Raw genomic sequence first — 15,681 nt, 5'->3', positions numbered from 1 at the left:
CTATTTATGTCCTTTATGTTCAATGTAGACTTTCTAAAAAAAATCCAGTGCATTTTCTCATTTGCTGCTTGAATCCCTGGTACTTCACTTCTGTAACGACTCGTGAATATGTGAACCCAGACAGTAAGTGAGGGCAATCTGTTCAATCATGGAGTACAATGGAGTCTGAAGCATTCAATTTCAAACGTGTCATTGTAAGTCGAGCACTTTTCTTATGGAGTACAGTAGAAGTCCAGTATAATGTAATCAACTGGGTGAATCTGACCTACTTCAGAAATGTCAAGAGAATTGTCAACTGTCGACTGAAGTTGTTCCTGAATATAGTTTCAGCCCTGTCCCCTCCATCTCATGCTTTTTAAACAAAAAAAAGCTTGTAACCCTGCTCCTTAGCTAAGGACTGTTTGGACAATGACTCAGAGTTAACTTAAGATTGCCATATTAGAGTAACTTTTATAGCAATGTGATAAGGAGGGTACAATTGATTTCTGAAATTTACTTCACTGCTGATGAGATTAAATAAGCTTTAATCATTGCCTTTAATAATTGTATACCATAAAATACAGATGTAACTGAGAAAATAGAAGACACTTAATTAAAGGAACCATGTTTTCATTTGTAAATCGTGAGGGCTTCTCATCCAAAAAACCTGACGGGAGGCAAATCTTACTTGTAAAGTAAATTTACAAGGCTGTGTCGTCTTGAACACCAGGGTAATTGTTTAAAATGCAAAATGTTGAATTATTGAAGCAGAGATCTCACGGATCATGACCATGAAAAGTGGAGCACCTAATACTGTTATTGGTAACATTAAGATATATTTGTGGAAAACCTGGATTTATTCTATATGAAAGTTGAACTCATAAATCCTTAACTTTGCGGAGCCTCGTTTCTAAACCACTTATAACTGTCGCACCGAATCACATGTGAAATCCCATGAAGTAATAATACAATAGAGCTAACACTGTTAATCTCTCAATTGGATTTTATTCCAAGTGTTTCAACAATAGTTTATGAAGTGATTGCACTATTTCAGAACTGTGTTCTGAAGCAGAGTCAAATTTGATTCAAAATTGTCGCACTGTTTTGTTCTCTACAGATGCTGCCAGATCCACTGAGTATTTCCTGTTTTTATCAAAATTCCAGGAACTAAAAAAGAATTTTGTTTTTAAGGTATCACACTGTTTTGAATGAATAACCTCTGAGTCAAAAATCACACCTTTGGAAGTACTTGCATAGGATATGCATCTGTTAAGCTAAAGGCAATGGCAAATGGCGAATACTTCAAAGGTAGGGAATATTTTTAGCAGCAAGAACGGCTGTGCTCAATAAAGGAACAGCAGCAAGGCATGCTTCAACTATATGAGTTTAATTAGTCCAGCTAAAACCCTGTCATTACCAAAAAATCATGGCTTACATTGCTGACTATGAATTTGCATCTGTAAGCATTAAGTCAACTCAGCAAGTTATTTTTGAGGCTGAAGTCAGAATATACAGGGTTGCACATGGAGTGAACATCAAATTATAATTAAGAATATGGAATTTCCAATTTCTTGTGATAGCAAGCATTATGAAGTATGACATGACTGCAGATGCTGCAAAGTTCTGTCCATGACTCAATAAGAGTATCTACTTTGTATCATTGCGCAATTTTATCTAATTTTTTAAAAAGTCTTTGTGCAATTGGCTGCTTCTCAATGAGGCACCAGGCACAATCTGGCAACCTTAATCAAACAGTTTTGCCAATCTGAACCATGGTGAATACCGTAGGATTCAATGCACCTAAACCTATCAATATGACCACCTGGTAACCCAATCTTAGGGTAAAGGGCTCTATGACTATTGTCATCCTGAGTTCTAACATGAGACCAAGCATTTATGTGTTGTCAACCAGATTTTGAACCTTAGGCTAAAGTATTTGCTCCATGCGTTCACCCTAAATATTTAGACTAAACTATTTGGAAAACGTAATGAGCACTTCCATCTCGAAGGCCAAAGACAGCACATATGTGGGAACACCATCATGTGCGGGTTCTCCTCCAAGCCACTCACCATCCTGACTTAGAAATGTGTGGTTGTTTCTTCAGTGTTGTTGGATCAAAATCCTGGAACCCTCTTCCATGTAGCATTGTGGGTCTATCTACAGCACATGGACTATAGCAGTTCAAGAAGGCAGCTCACCACCACCTTCTCAAGGGCAACTAAGGGTGGGCAATAAATGCTAACTCAGCCGGCATCACTCATGTCCCGCGAGTGAATATACTATATAGCTCTGATCTGAATTCTTTAAAAAACCAGCAAGTATGTTCATTTTGATTAGAAATTGTACTGACGGAACTTGTTGAAATACAAAGATGTTAGTGTAGCTATTAATATTTATTATTTTATATAACTGAGATGTTAACACATCACAATGTATGATCATCCTCTGACACCTTTTAATCTTTACACAATATGTTCAAAACTGTAATGCTTCCAATTCTCACATTTACTTTGATTTCCAATTCAATTTTTACTTAATGCTATTGCATATACAGAACTGCGATGACTAAGCCCCTAGCAATAATGAATTTTTAACATTACAGATCTTTGTCTGCGTTCAGTTGGCATGAACAGGTCCCGAGTAAGGACAGGGAAGTGCTTAATTTTGAAATGAGCAAATGAGGTAGAGAATCTTTTTCTCATAAATTTTATTCCAGACACATTGAGCAATGCGTTAAAGTCTACATCTCCGACTGAAACCAATAATTATATACTTGTCCCTGAAATAACCTTGGATGTTAAGGAATTAGAGCTAGATTTATTGTCACATGTCCATTAAAAATACAGTGAAAACAGTTTTTTGTGTGCAAACCACAAAGTGTTGCCATGCTTCAGTGCCTCTTAAAATACTGAATACATATCAAAGTTTTACTGCAATAGAGTTTATCACTTGTTGGTCCTAAAATGCTAGCTCTGAGTTTCTCCAGCAATTTCTGCTCTTATTTCAGATTTACAGCATCAGTCATTCTTTATGTTTAGCGAATACAAGATTCCATATTGTCTAGGCTGACAAAGCAAAAGATAAATGTTTCTGAATACACGAATCATTACATGTGCTCTGTTTTGTTTTAATTACATTGCCTTCAAAAGTCTTCACTGTAGCATCAGGGAACAATAAAAAAAGAGTCAACATTAAATGAATTGTGTCTAAATGATTTAAGCATTCAAAGGAAAATTTTTGAAGTAATAGCACAAATAACAAAGGAAGAAGCACTGAGGTGAAACTGATCATCTTTTCACTCTTGGACACCTCCAGATCCTTTTTTCTGAATCTTTCTATTTAAGCTGGCATCTTATGCTTGGAGGTTCGAGGCATTCTGCCTCAGTGAGCATTTTGTGTGTCTGGTTAACATTTAACCAAAAATACTTTCGTGGGGTGGGTGGCATTTCGCTCAGTTGGCTAGATGGCTGGTTTGCAACTAACCCTAAATAAGCAGTGCTGAAACACATCCTCTAGTCAGTTGTCTCCTTTGCTATTAGTGGGGAATAGCTGTATAAATTAACAGCTGTTTGATGTTTCAACAGTCAGAACAATCTAGAAGCAATTAGGCAAATGCCTTGGACCCGTGAAGATTACGATGTTAATTATACAGATAATGAGATCAATCAGGTTGAGAGGTGTGTAGTCTGAACACTTTCCGCTTTGTCCAGTCAAGAGACTCTTGTGGGCAGACAGCCTGTGGGCAATGTGGACACACTCAAGATAGTGCTTACATCCAACTAATTCATGTAAACAGGTTTGCTGATCTCTCAGACTCACAGCTGGCAGATACTATTAGGTAAAATCTAAAAACATTGTCTTTTATTATCTCTTTTACATTTGAGTGGCATTGAATATCTGTCCAAGGATTGGGAATTGCTTGTTATTGATGCGAGTGCAGTGAAGAGTGACAAGCATGATTATACCTTGGACTATGTACTTGTGAGACTTGTTCTTTCTGAAAGACACACGATTCACTGAACAAATTTTTTTAAAAGAAGCCCAAAGAACTGCAGATGCTAGAAATGTGAAACAAAAACAGAAATTGTTGGAGAAACTCAGTAGGTCTGGCGTTATCTGTGGACAGAAAGCAGAGTTAACATTTCAGAACTCTGAAGAAGGGTCACAGGACCTGAAATGTTGACTCTGTTTTTTCTCCACAGATGTGGTCACACAAGCTGAGTTTCCCCAGCAATTTCTGTTTGTTTCAGATTTCCAGCATCTGCAGTTTTTTGTTTGTGTTTGGTTTAGTGAATTACAAGATTCCATATTGTCTAGGTTGACACGATTAAAGAAAAGTGCTTCTGAATACGCAAATCATTCACATGAATGCTTTTTAAAACAATTACATCGCCTTCAAAGATCTTCATAGCATCGGGGAACAATTTAAAAGAAAAGAGTTAACAGTAAATGAATTATGTGTGAATTAAGCAGTCAAAGGGAAATAGATTAATTAATAATGCAAATAACAATGATGGTTTGATTTGTCACTCATTTGAAGATTCATTTGAATGGCCATTGGTCAATACTAAATATTCATGGATATGTTTAGAAGAGTTGAGCAAAATTGAAATGGTGGAAGTGGAGTGAGTGCAGTCCTGATAATAGAGCATGAAGAACCACAGTTGAGAGTAGCATGCTGGCTCAGTGGTTAACGTTGCTGCAGGACCCCAGGGACCCCAGGTTTGATTCCACCCTCTGGCAACTGTCTGTGTGAACTTTACACACTCTCCCTGTGTCTGTGGGGGTTCCTTGGGGTGGTCTGGTTTCCTCCCACAATCTAGATATGTACAGCATGGAAACAGACCCTTCGGTCCAACCCGTCCATGCCATCCAGATAGCCCAACCCAATCTAGTCCCACCTGCCAGCACTCGGCCCATATCCCTCCAAACCCTTCCTATTCATGTACCCATCCAAATGCTTCCTAAAATGTTGCAATTATACTAGCCTCCACCACTTCCTCTGGCAGCTCATTCCATACACGTACCACCCTCTGCGTAAAAACATTGCCCCTTAGGTCTCTTTTTTATCTTTCCCCTCTCACCCTAAACCTATGCCCTCTAGGTCAGGACTCCACGATCCCACGGAAAAGAGTTTGTCTATTTATCCTATCTATGCCCCTCATAATTTTGTAAATCTCTATAAGGTCACCCCTCAGCCTCCGCTCCAGGGAAAACAGCCCCAGCCTGTTCAGCCTCTCGCTGTAACTCAGATCCTCCAACCCTGGCAACATTCTTGTATACCTTTTCTGAACCCTTTCAAGTTTCACAACATCTTTCCAATAGGAAGGAGACCAGAATTGCACGCTATATTCCAATAGTGGCCTAACCAGTGTCCTGTATAGCCGCAACATGATCTCCCAACTCCTGTACTCAATACTCTGACCAATAAAGGAAAGCATACCAAACGCCTTCTTCACTATCCTATTTACCTGCAACTCCACTTTCAAGGAGCTCTGAACCTGCACTCCAAGGTCTCTTTGTTCAGCAACACTCCTTACTAACTGTACCTCTTATGCTCGCATCCAAATCATTTATGTAAATGACAAAAAGCAGAGGGCTCAGCACTGATCCCTATGGCACTCCACTGGTCACAGGACTCCATTCTGAAAAACAACCCTCCACCACCCACCCTCTTCTTCTACCTTTGAGCCAGGTCTGTATCCAAATGGTTAGTTCTCCTTGTATTCCATGAGAATGTGCAAGTTAGGTACTAAATAGCCTATAGTGTCCAGGGATAGGCAGGCGAGGTAGATTAGTTGGAAATGAAGGGTTATCGTGATAGGGTGGGTTTGGTTGGGATGCTCTTTTGAAGGGTTGGGATGGGCCAAATGGCCTGCTTGCACATTAGGTATTCTATGACTCTGAGAGGCACTATCTTTAATCAGTAATCAGTCTGCAAAATGTAGTTGAGAATAAAGAAGTGGGACTAATTTATAGGTCCCTAGAGTTAATTATGGTGTCAAGCAAAGTCTCATTTGACATTTGGTCAGACAAAGCTTGAGCACTGCTGCACAGAGTGACATGTTTTGTGGAAAGTACTTTTTGATACACAGGGCTGCACGTTGCAAATCGAGAAAAAACATGTACATGGACTGCTTTTTCCAACTCAAAAAATTGGTGGCAGACATTTGCTTGCTAACTTCACAAGGGAGTCACTGTCCTGATGATTGCAAGCTGACAAGATTTGAGAAAAATTTCAGCTGCTATAAAGCATAAATCAAGGAATCAGAAGTGCATGTAAGAAGAGTAATCATGGGAATCTTAATGTTCATAAAGAATAGGTAAACCAAATTTACAATGACAGTGTTGATACTAAAGGTTTATATATGGAAGGTGATGACACTGAGACTTATCCACTGTCATCTTCCTATTCAGATATCTTCTATCTTGGGGAAATGGTTGGAAGTCAATGAAAGCTTAGCTAATGCAAGTCAACTTCAGAGTCATTTGCATGTGGCCAAGGCAGTAATGGGGACAACATGTTGCCTGTTAAAAATAATTGACTTCTGCACTAAGTTGCCACATTGATCAGAAACTGAATTGGACTAGCCATATATATACTATGGCTACAAGAGTAGGGCAGAGACGAGAACTCCTTCAACAAGTAAATCATCTCCTAATTCCTCAAAGCCTGTTCAGCATTTCTGAGGCACAACTCAGGGGTATAATGGAATACTCACCACTTGTCTGGATAAGTGCAACTCCAAAAACACTCAAGTAGCCTTAAACCATCCAGGACAAAGTAGATAGGCAGGAGGCTGGAAGAACGCATCCTGATGCTGCCCAGCTTGCTGTGTTCTTCCAGCCTCCTGCCTGTCCACTTTGGATTCCAGCACCTGCATTTTTTTTGTCTCTAACTTTCTAGGACAAAGCACCCATTTGATTGACATTGCAAACACTGCCCCCACCATTGACACTCAGGAGCAACAGTGTGCACTATCTACAAGATGCATGCAGAAATTTGCCAAAGATGCTTTGATGATACCTTTCACTCCCATGACCATTATCCTCTTCAAAGGTAAGGGTGGCAGATGTATGGGAATGCGACCACCTACAAGTTCCCCTCTAAACCCTCACATTTAGGCTTGGAAAAATATTACCACTCCTTCGGTATTAATGGGTGCAAATCCTGGAACACTGACTATCGATTGGACTCCAGCAGTTCAAGAAGATAGTTCACCACCATCTTCATCAAAGACAACCAGGACTGGACAATAAATGTTGGTCCAGTCAGTGAAACCTACATTCCATGGATGAATAAGAATGAACACATGCATAAAAAGGCAACAATTTTGATGATTGTACAGTCAAATAGTTTTGTGCAATCTGTATAAGGGAGAACTGACCCCCTGTGGATTTAAATTGGTTTCTTGTCCATGATTCTTTTTTTGTGACCTCAAACAGAGTTTCATTTTTTGAAATGATTGTCATTGTTTTGTTACTGTAGTCGACTTGTTTACATCAGATGAAACGTATCTGTCCACAAGGCTGTTTTATTTAAATTATCTGCAGTTTTGCACGTTAGTTGGTACATGTTAAAGCACTGTATTAATGTATTGGGCGAAAATGTAATAGTAGTGAATGAATTGCTGAAGAATTTCCAAGGGCTAGATTTTAGACACCCCACTTACAGGTGGTATTCCTATTTCCAACCTGCCCATCCGGACTTGTCTGATGGTTTAAATGGGCTGGGCGCATTCCCTATTAATTGATCATTGACCATACAAGAGTCTCATTTCACCTCCACCAGTATTTCACCTATAATGAGGGAATGTCCATTCGATATGGATTCTTGGCAATTTTAGCCACGCAAACTGGTATTGCCCAAAGTGAGGGGAAGTCCTCCTATGTCCATCGACGGCATCACCATTAAGATAATCCTCCACCTTGACCCTGCTCCTAGCCTCTCTGTCCCTACAGCCACTTAGCTGAGTCCCTGAATCCCAGACTTAGTTTGACGCCTCCTTGGTGCAGTGGGGCTACATGCAGTCCCAAGAGTGGTCAATGCTAATGGCTGGTGCTGCTGGTTCTGCAGAATCACTGCCATCTGATGGGTTCTGTAGTGACTTGCTACTGAGACATGGGCAATGTGGTCTTGTAAAGAACATTTAACATTGCATGATGGGAAAAAATGGTCAACTCTCTAGTTATAGTTCAGTAAGTTAGAAGGACAGTGGCAAAAGGTCAGAAACAATTTTCAGGGCCAGGCTTAACATAAATAAATTCCACAAGTTTGATAAAACTTCAGTAATCTTCTTAACGGCTTCTTGTATGTTTTGAACTGCAGACTTTAGCTGAAACAAAATGTCCGTATAACAAGAATAGAGTTATGGAATGATGCAAATGATTAATGTTTTGAAAAACCAGTAAGTCAAAGGTTCAGTGGCTACGGTGGCGTACATTTCACGCTAATCTGTAATTTCTCAGCGTATTTTAAAGTATATAATGAACACCTTCCTTTGTAAAGACGCAAAACTTGGAAGAGAAATAGGGAATGACTTGGATCTCTGCCTCTCCCCAAGTTGCAGTATTTTCAATAAGGGTTGTCTTTGATCTGGTTATTGTAAGTTCAATTTTTTTTGAGTATTGTTGATTTCTTTTCCTCTCACAGATCCTTGCTAACTAAATTCTGTTTTGACAGCAAAAGTCGGAAGCCTTGTCTAAGAGCAATTAACACCATTGCTAGCATTAAATTTTTGACGGAGCAGCCACCGGATTGTAGTTTCTCTTGCCCTGTCTTTTTAACTGGCAGTTGCAGAAACTGTGGTAACCTTAAAATTCCGACCTCAAGTTTCAGAAGATACCCCTTGTTTCAATTCGTGTAAATCACAATGTTGACATTCAAGAAAGAAAGAATGGAGAGAGTAAACACTGAGCTTTCGAGCAGTTAGTTGAGGCGAAATAGAATGTATTGTTAAGAATGTGATAATAGGGCACTTCCAAAATCATAATGGGATGAGACAGAGTCAGTACAGATTATGGAAATCATGTTTGACATATCTGTATTAGCTTGTTGAGATTATATCAAGCAGCATAGATAAGGGAATGTAATGTGTTTGGATTTTTAGAAGCAGTTCTATTAGGTACCTCTCAAGAAGTTATGACATAGACTGCAAAGACTGTGAAACACACTACACAGGACAGACAGGAAGGAAACTGACCATACAAGTGCACAAACACCAACTCGCCATTGCCCGACGCGACCAGCACACTCTCATTTCCAACCACACAGACAATGAAGGACACAAATTCAATTGGGACCGTATAAGCATCCTAGCACAGGCAAAACAAAGACACACCAGGGAGAATTCCTTGAAGCCTGGCACTCCAACCGGAACTCAATCAATAGACACCTTGAACAGGACTCCGTATACAAGCTACTCAGATACAGAACTGGAAGTACCAACATGCAGAGGCACATAAACACCAGGCAGGACAGACCTTATCAAAGGTACACTGATGATGTTACCCAGTGAGGCAACGAAATGTTTGCAGAAAAAAAACCATACTGGCTCAGCGAATAAATCCATGACTCATCACAACTCGAGCTACAAATCTTCTGCAGTATTCCATGTTATGACATAAATTAGGACTTATAAAATTGGAAGTAATATGCAAGCACGTGTTAAGTTGATGATAAATAGATAATGAGAAGTAAGAATAAATGGGTCATTTTAGGTTGGGAGGTTGTAACCAGTGATGCACCACAAGATCAAGTGCATAGATTCTAGTTCTTTGCAATCTCTATCGATGTCCTGTTGGAAGAGATTAAGTGTCCTGTATTCAAAATAGCTGTTGATTCAATGCTATGTGGGGAGGATACAAAGAACCTGCAAAGGGATATTGACAAGTGTGCAAGAAAATGGTCTATAGAATACCAATTTTCAAATCACAACAGAAATAAAATGACATTTCTAACCAGTGAAAGATTGCAAAATGCCTCTGAACAGACATCACAAAGAGATGATATTTATGTACTAGAAACAATTTGAACAGCTATTTTGAAAGGACTGGAATCCAACATTGTGAGTTTTTTTTAGCAGTTATGTTGGCCCTTGGTGCGATCACACTTGGTATACTATGTACAGTTTTTGTCTGCACTTTGAAGCAAAGCTATAGTTGTCTTGATTAGAGCAAATAGGGATTTGTTAGACTGATTCCGGGGATTAGGGGATTATCTTTTTTAAGGAGAGATTGAATGCACCAAGTTGATGTTGCTTCGAATTTAAAAGAATGACAGGTGATTCCTTTGAAAGTTACACCATTCTCAAGGAAGCCTTCAAAGGTGTTTTCTCTCTCTGAGGAGTCTGGGACTTGAGGTCACAGTTTCAAAATGAGGTGACAATTTAGGGCTGAAGTGAGGAAAAATTTCTCCCATCAAGGAGTTGTGAATTTTCTACCTAAGAGGCCTCTGGATCTCAGTCATTAAGGAGATTTGACACAGAATTTGATAGATTTTTGCATGCTTCAGTGTATTGTGCAAGAAAGTGAATCTGACGTGGTAGATTAGCCATGACTGTATTGTATAGAAAAACCAGATATAATGGCCTCTTTCTATTCCTATTTGTTATAATGCAAACATTCAGGGCCACAGCCTGTTTTTCTAATTGATTCATGATATATAGTTGTCACTGGCTGGACCAGAAATTAGTGCCCATCCCTATTTGCCAAGAGAGGATAGTTATAGGTTGCATTCTTGAAATGCTGTAGTCAGTATGCTGTAGGTAGACTCGCTGTGCGATTGGAGAGGAATTTCCAGGATTCTAAGCCAACGACACTGAAGAAACAGCATATATCAAGTCAGGACGGTGAGTGGCTTGGAGGGGAACTTGCAGGAGGTGGTTGTTTCCACGTACCTGACACTCTTGTCCTTCTAGATAGCGATGGCTGTGGATTTGGTAAGTGCTATTTAAGGAGCTTTGGTGAATTCTGCAGTGCATCTTGCACACATTGCTACTACCAAGCAAGGACCATGAATGGAATGGATGTGTTGCCAATCAGGCGGGATGCTTTGCCCTACATGGTGCCAATCTTTTGAGTGTTGTTGGAGCTGCACACATCCAAGGAAGTGGGGAGTTTTCCTTCGCATTCTGACTTGCACCTTGTAGATGGTGGGCAGGCTTTGGCCAGTCAGAATGTTGCTTCAGGATACCTAGCCACTGACCTGCTTATGTAGCATTTATAGCGTACAGTGTGTATCAATAGTACCCTCGCAATATAGATTTTTGGAGATCCAGTAATTGAATATCAAGGAGCAATAGTTAGATTGTGTGTCCTGTTGGTTATGCTTGTTGCCTGCCACTTGTGTTGCCACTTGTCAACCCAATCCTAGTATTGCCCACATCTTAATGCATTTGGACATGGACTGTTTCAATATCTGAGGAAATGCAAATGGTACTGAATATTGCGAAATCATCAGCGAGCACCCCCATTTCTGACCTTATGAAGGAGGGAATGTCATTGCTGAAGCAGCTAAAAATGGTTGGGCCTTGGACCCTACCTTGAGGAACTCCTGCAGCGATGTCCTCCAGCTGCAGTATGTATGTATGACTCCAGCCACTGAAGAGTTTCCCTCTGATTCCCATTGACTAAGGTTTTACTATGGCTTCTTGATGCAACACTCAGTCAATTGCTGATTTGATATCAAGGGCAATCGCTTCCACCTCACCTCTGGAATCCAGCTCATTTGTCCATGTTTGTACCAAGGCTGTGTTGAGGTCAGGAGTTGAGGGGATCTGTTAACAGTCCAGTAAATCACTGGTAGGTTTGAGGGCATTGCCTGGAATGTACAAAGTACTGAAAGGTCATTTATACATGGAGTCCGAAAAAAAGGTTTTTGGTTGTGTGGGCTCCTGTACAAAGCAAACTATGAGGGAGGAAAAGAAAAGTAAAACTCAAGGTTTAGAAAGAATTTAAGTGTTTTAGGCAAAATCTTTTGGTTGGGTCTTAAATGGGCACACAGAGTTTTAATGGGCTAAAAATATTTAAAATTCCTAAACCTTACTTGTTTATTATGTTAGAAACCTCTTGAATTAATTGTATTTTTCAGTGTGATGGTGAAGCAACTTCAGCGTGAGACTTTTGCCTGTCATTTGTCTTTGCCCCTAGACTTTACACATTCTTTTGGATCAGGATTACCTAAATAATGGCAGCATTTTTCTGGAGCGGGATGTTTCAATATAGTTTACTCTATTCCTTGCCTCAAATGTGTACAAGGGAAGTAATCTCAGCCTTTAAAATGTAATTTCCCGTTCCTCTGATTTAATGGGAGCCATGGATACCAGGAACTCCAGCTATTCCTAGCATCCAATGAATAAAGTAATCGGAAATTCATCTCATGGCCTGTAATTATGTCTATTCTGCTGCAAAATGAATGTTTCTATTTGACTGGACGTTCAAGGAATCGCTCAGTAAGGAAATTGCAAAGCGTTGCTGTGGCAGAATTATGACACTGCAGCTCCTGGTCCAATGTTTGTGTGCCTTATGCATCCAAAATTAGATGGAATAGCAATCAAATCTATTTTTCACTCTGCGTCCTTGGGTTCATTACGAAACACAATGGAAGCTGTGAACGCTCAGCTTTTGGTTTCTGATCCAGTTGTCATGTTCTCCAGGTCACTATTTGTTGCCTTGCCTTGCCTTATCTACTGCTTGATAATTGGTAGTTTTCCACCTGCCTTCCTGGTCTTTAAGTCATTCAAACAGTCTATATTGCTGAATCAATAGTAATTTGTTGTGATTTATAATTTTATGAACGTGGTATTTGAACTAATTATTTATAATAGTGGAATACAGCAAACACTTATTGCTGTGACAAAAAGAAGTATGACACAAGATCTATGATTGAAATAGGTTTGGAATTAATGTGTGGTGTGCAGCTTGTGGTTCTTGATAGGAAATGAGATCATGCACAGAGATTATTCTAATCGATATAATGTGGCACTCTTGGAAAAGCACAAGTAAAAATTAATGTAAGGGTACTTGAAACCTCATGGTTGTTGAACCTTTGTGCAATTCAGTGGGAATTGTAGGTATATTAAGAACAATTGTTGTGCAGAATGTAATGGCCTCAACTCCCTCCCTGAGGCCACTTCAGGAGTAAGGGGTTCAGAGCTGTGTGATAAAGTGAGAGGGTGTGGGTTGGAAATCCCACCACCTGCCCTCCTTTCGATTTAACATTGGGGAGGGAGGACTTTCGGACAGCTCTCCCACCCACAGGCTAAGTAAGACATATCACAGGCCACTGAGTGTCGTTATAACGGTCGCAACCAGCAGCAAGCACCATCAGAGGGAGTGGGACAGACCCATCATTCAATGGCCTAATGTATTCGATTAAGAGACCTGGCACTTTCATAGAGGTAGCCCCTTCAACAGTTGAAGCTTTTCACTGTATTTTACTGTGTCATTCACTATGGAGTACAGGTGACAAGTCGTCATTCATTCAGGTGCACAGCCCATGGATGGTGGAACTGACATATGAGGAGAAATTGCCTAGGTCAGGATTACTTTTATTGGAGTTCAGACGAGTGAGGGGTGGGAGGGGGATGTCATAGAGACATATAAAATTCTAACAGGACTAGACCTGGAAGAAGTTCCTGATGGTGGGTGCGTCCAGAACCAGGAGTCATAGTCTGAGGATTCTGAGTACACCATTTAGGATGGAGGTAAGGAGACATTTCTTCACCCACAATGGAATTCATTACCACAGAAAGTAGTTGATTCCAGAACATTGAATGTCTTCAAGTGATGGCTGGATATAGCACTTGGGGTGAATGGAATCAAAGGTTGTGGGGAGAAAGCAGGATTAGGCTATTGGGTCAGACAACCAGTCATGATCGTGATGAATGGCTGAGCAGGCTCGAAGGGCTGAAGGGTCTCCTCCTGCTCCTATAGAGTCATAGTCATAGAGATGTACAGCGCGGTCTTCTCTGCTTCTATATTTTTAAAGATGGTAAGGGAGCCAGGAATGCCGGTGGATATTTAGTGACTGGGTGAGCTGTTCTGAGGACGGTACTTGGTAAGCCAGGGCTAGTATCGGTGAGTAAAGGAATGTTTGCAGTGATATGGCAGGAGATCTTGCTGGGCCCTGCAAGAAAAGAAAAAGCCCTCCAATGGAATCGTGACAAAACCTGGCCAGATAAACAAAAGATTCAGCCCACCGCGTTTTCGGAGTGTTGTAATGTTGGATATGTTTACAAAGACTGAGATGAGTGAGGCATTGGAAGCTTCTCACTCGTTCTGTGGTTTCATGAGAATTTTAAATTTGAGCCTTTCGTGCACTGGGAGCTAATGCATGCACAGGAATGATGGACAACTGAAATCTAGTGTGACTTAGGATATGGATCCTAGAGTTTTGCCTGAATAATTGGCCAGTCCTAGGCAAAAAAAATTTAAAGGACTGACGGGGTCTATAACAATATAGCTAATTAATTCTACATGTTTTAGTCGTATAATACATGAGAACCTAATAATAAACTTAATTATATAAGATGTGTGAACATGAAAATTTATGCTGTCAAATGAACAATGAAGGTCTCTCAAACTGTCCGGTGACTCATTCAACAACCCACTCTGCCACCAACTGACAAAAGACTGAACAATTTAAATTTTAAAAAGCACATTACACAGGGCCTACTGATAATTTTTGCGAATAATGTGGCAAAACGGGATTCGTGTGAATCACGCCTTATTGTGTGGAACTGTTCACATGGCTCTGGTATCAGAGGTGACCCTGGTCTAGCCCAGAATGAGCACATGAAGAGAAAGTTTGTAGACCCTACACAGGAAAGCTGTATTTGAAACCTATCATGCTCAGATGTAAATAAAGGGCAACAGAGTTGAAGAGATTACTTGAGAGCTGAGGCATAAGCAGCCTCAGGGACAGTGTATGCCCAGACATCTGCTTCCCAAGATGCATCTCATTGTGCACGTGTCAGAATTGGCTTGAAGCATAAGATGAAGCAGGTGTTACCGGGACTTACAGATTCTCTTGTCATGTATGGTATTGCCTTTCAGGCTCTTACGTTTGAGATAATAGTGTGGAAACTTAGTGTGATTGACTAGGTCAAACCAGTATGAAATGTCTGTGTACTGACTGCCTGCCTGAAGGAATAATTGACAAACCTCATCCATTCCCAGTCATGGGGAATGCTGATCTACACACTGCCATTGAGAGTTGCAATGGTATTGGAAGTTCTGGGACTCCGTTTATGCCCAATATTGCATGATGGGAGCCCTCACTAATGTTCCCCTCTGACAACTGGGCAGTTTGCTGGGTACTTCATGGGTTCATTACCCTGATTCATGAACACTGGACCTGATAAATCATGGACACTTTCAAAGCGTTCCAACAGCACTTAATTCTGTTCACTCCAACACATCTCATCGTATCTCATACGCAATCTCTCAACACTGCTCATGCCATCGCAACCACCCCCCCAAACATTACCCACTCCATCTAACCCCCCCAAAACTGTGCATCCCATTTCAAACCCACCCCAAACATTGCCCTCTGAATCTTATACAACCCCAACACTGCGTAACCTATTTGAAATGCAACACTGCCCACATCTTTCCTATAACGAGGCAACCAGAACTAATCACAATATTCTAAATGTGGTCTCACCAGGGCTCGATAGAGTAGCAGCATAACCTCGCAG

At 40.5% G+C, this 15,681-nt stretch overlaps 1 protein-coding gene across 1 annotated transcript in view; it reads left to right on the top strand.

The window, feature by feature from the left end:
* Nucleotides 1–15,681, top strand: part of astn1 (astrotactin 1) — a 2,190,072-nt gene that overhangs the window by 517,478 nt on the left and 1,656,913 nt on the right. The gene's annotated exons all lie outside the window — the stretch shown is intronic.

This window comes from Chiloscyllium plagiosum, chromosome 11 (genome assembly GCF_004010195.1).
Source record: "Chiloscyllium plagiosum isolate BGI_BamShark_2017 chromosome 11, ASM401019v2, whole genome shotgun sequence".
In the NCBI taxonomy this organism is placed as follows: domain Eukaryota; kingdom Metazoa; phylum Chordata; class Chondrichthyes; order Orectolobiformes; family Hemiscylliidae; genus Chiloscyllium; species Chiloscyllium plagiosum.
The sequence above is the reverse complement of the archived record's forward strand: the minus strand, read 5'-3'. Positions and strand labels throughout refer to the sequence as shown.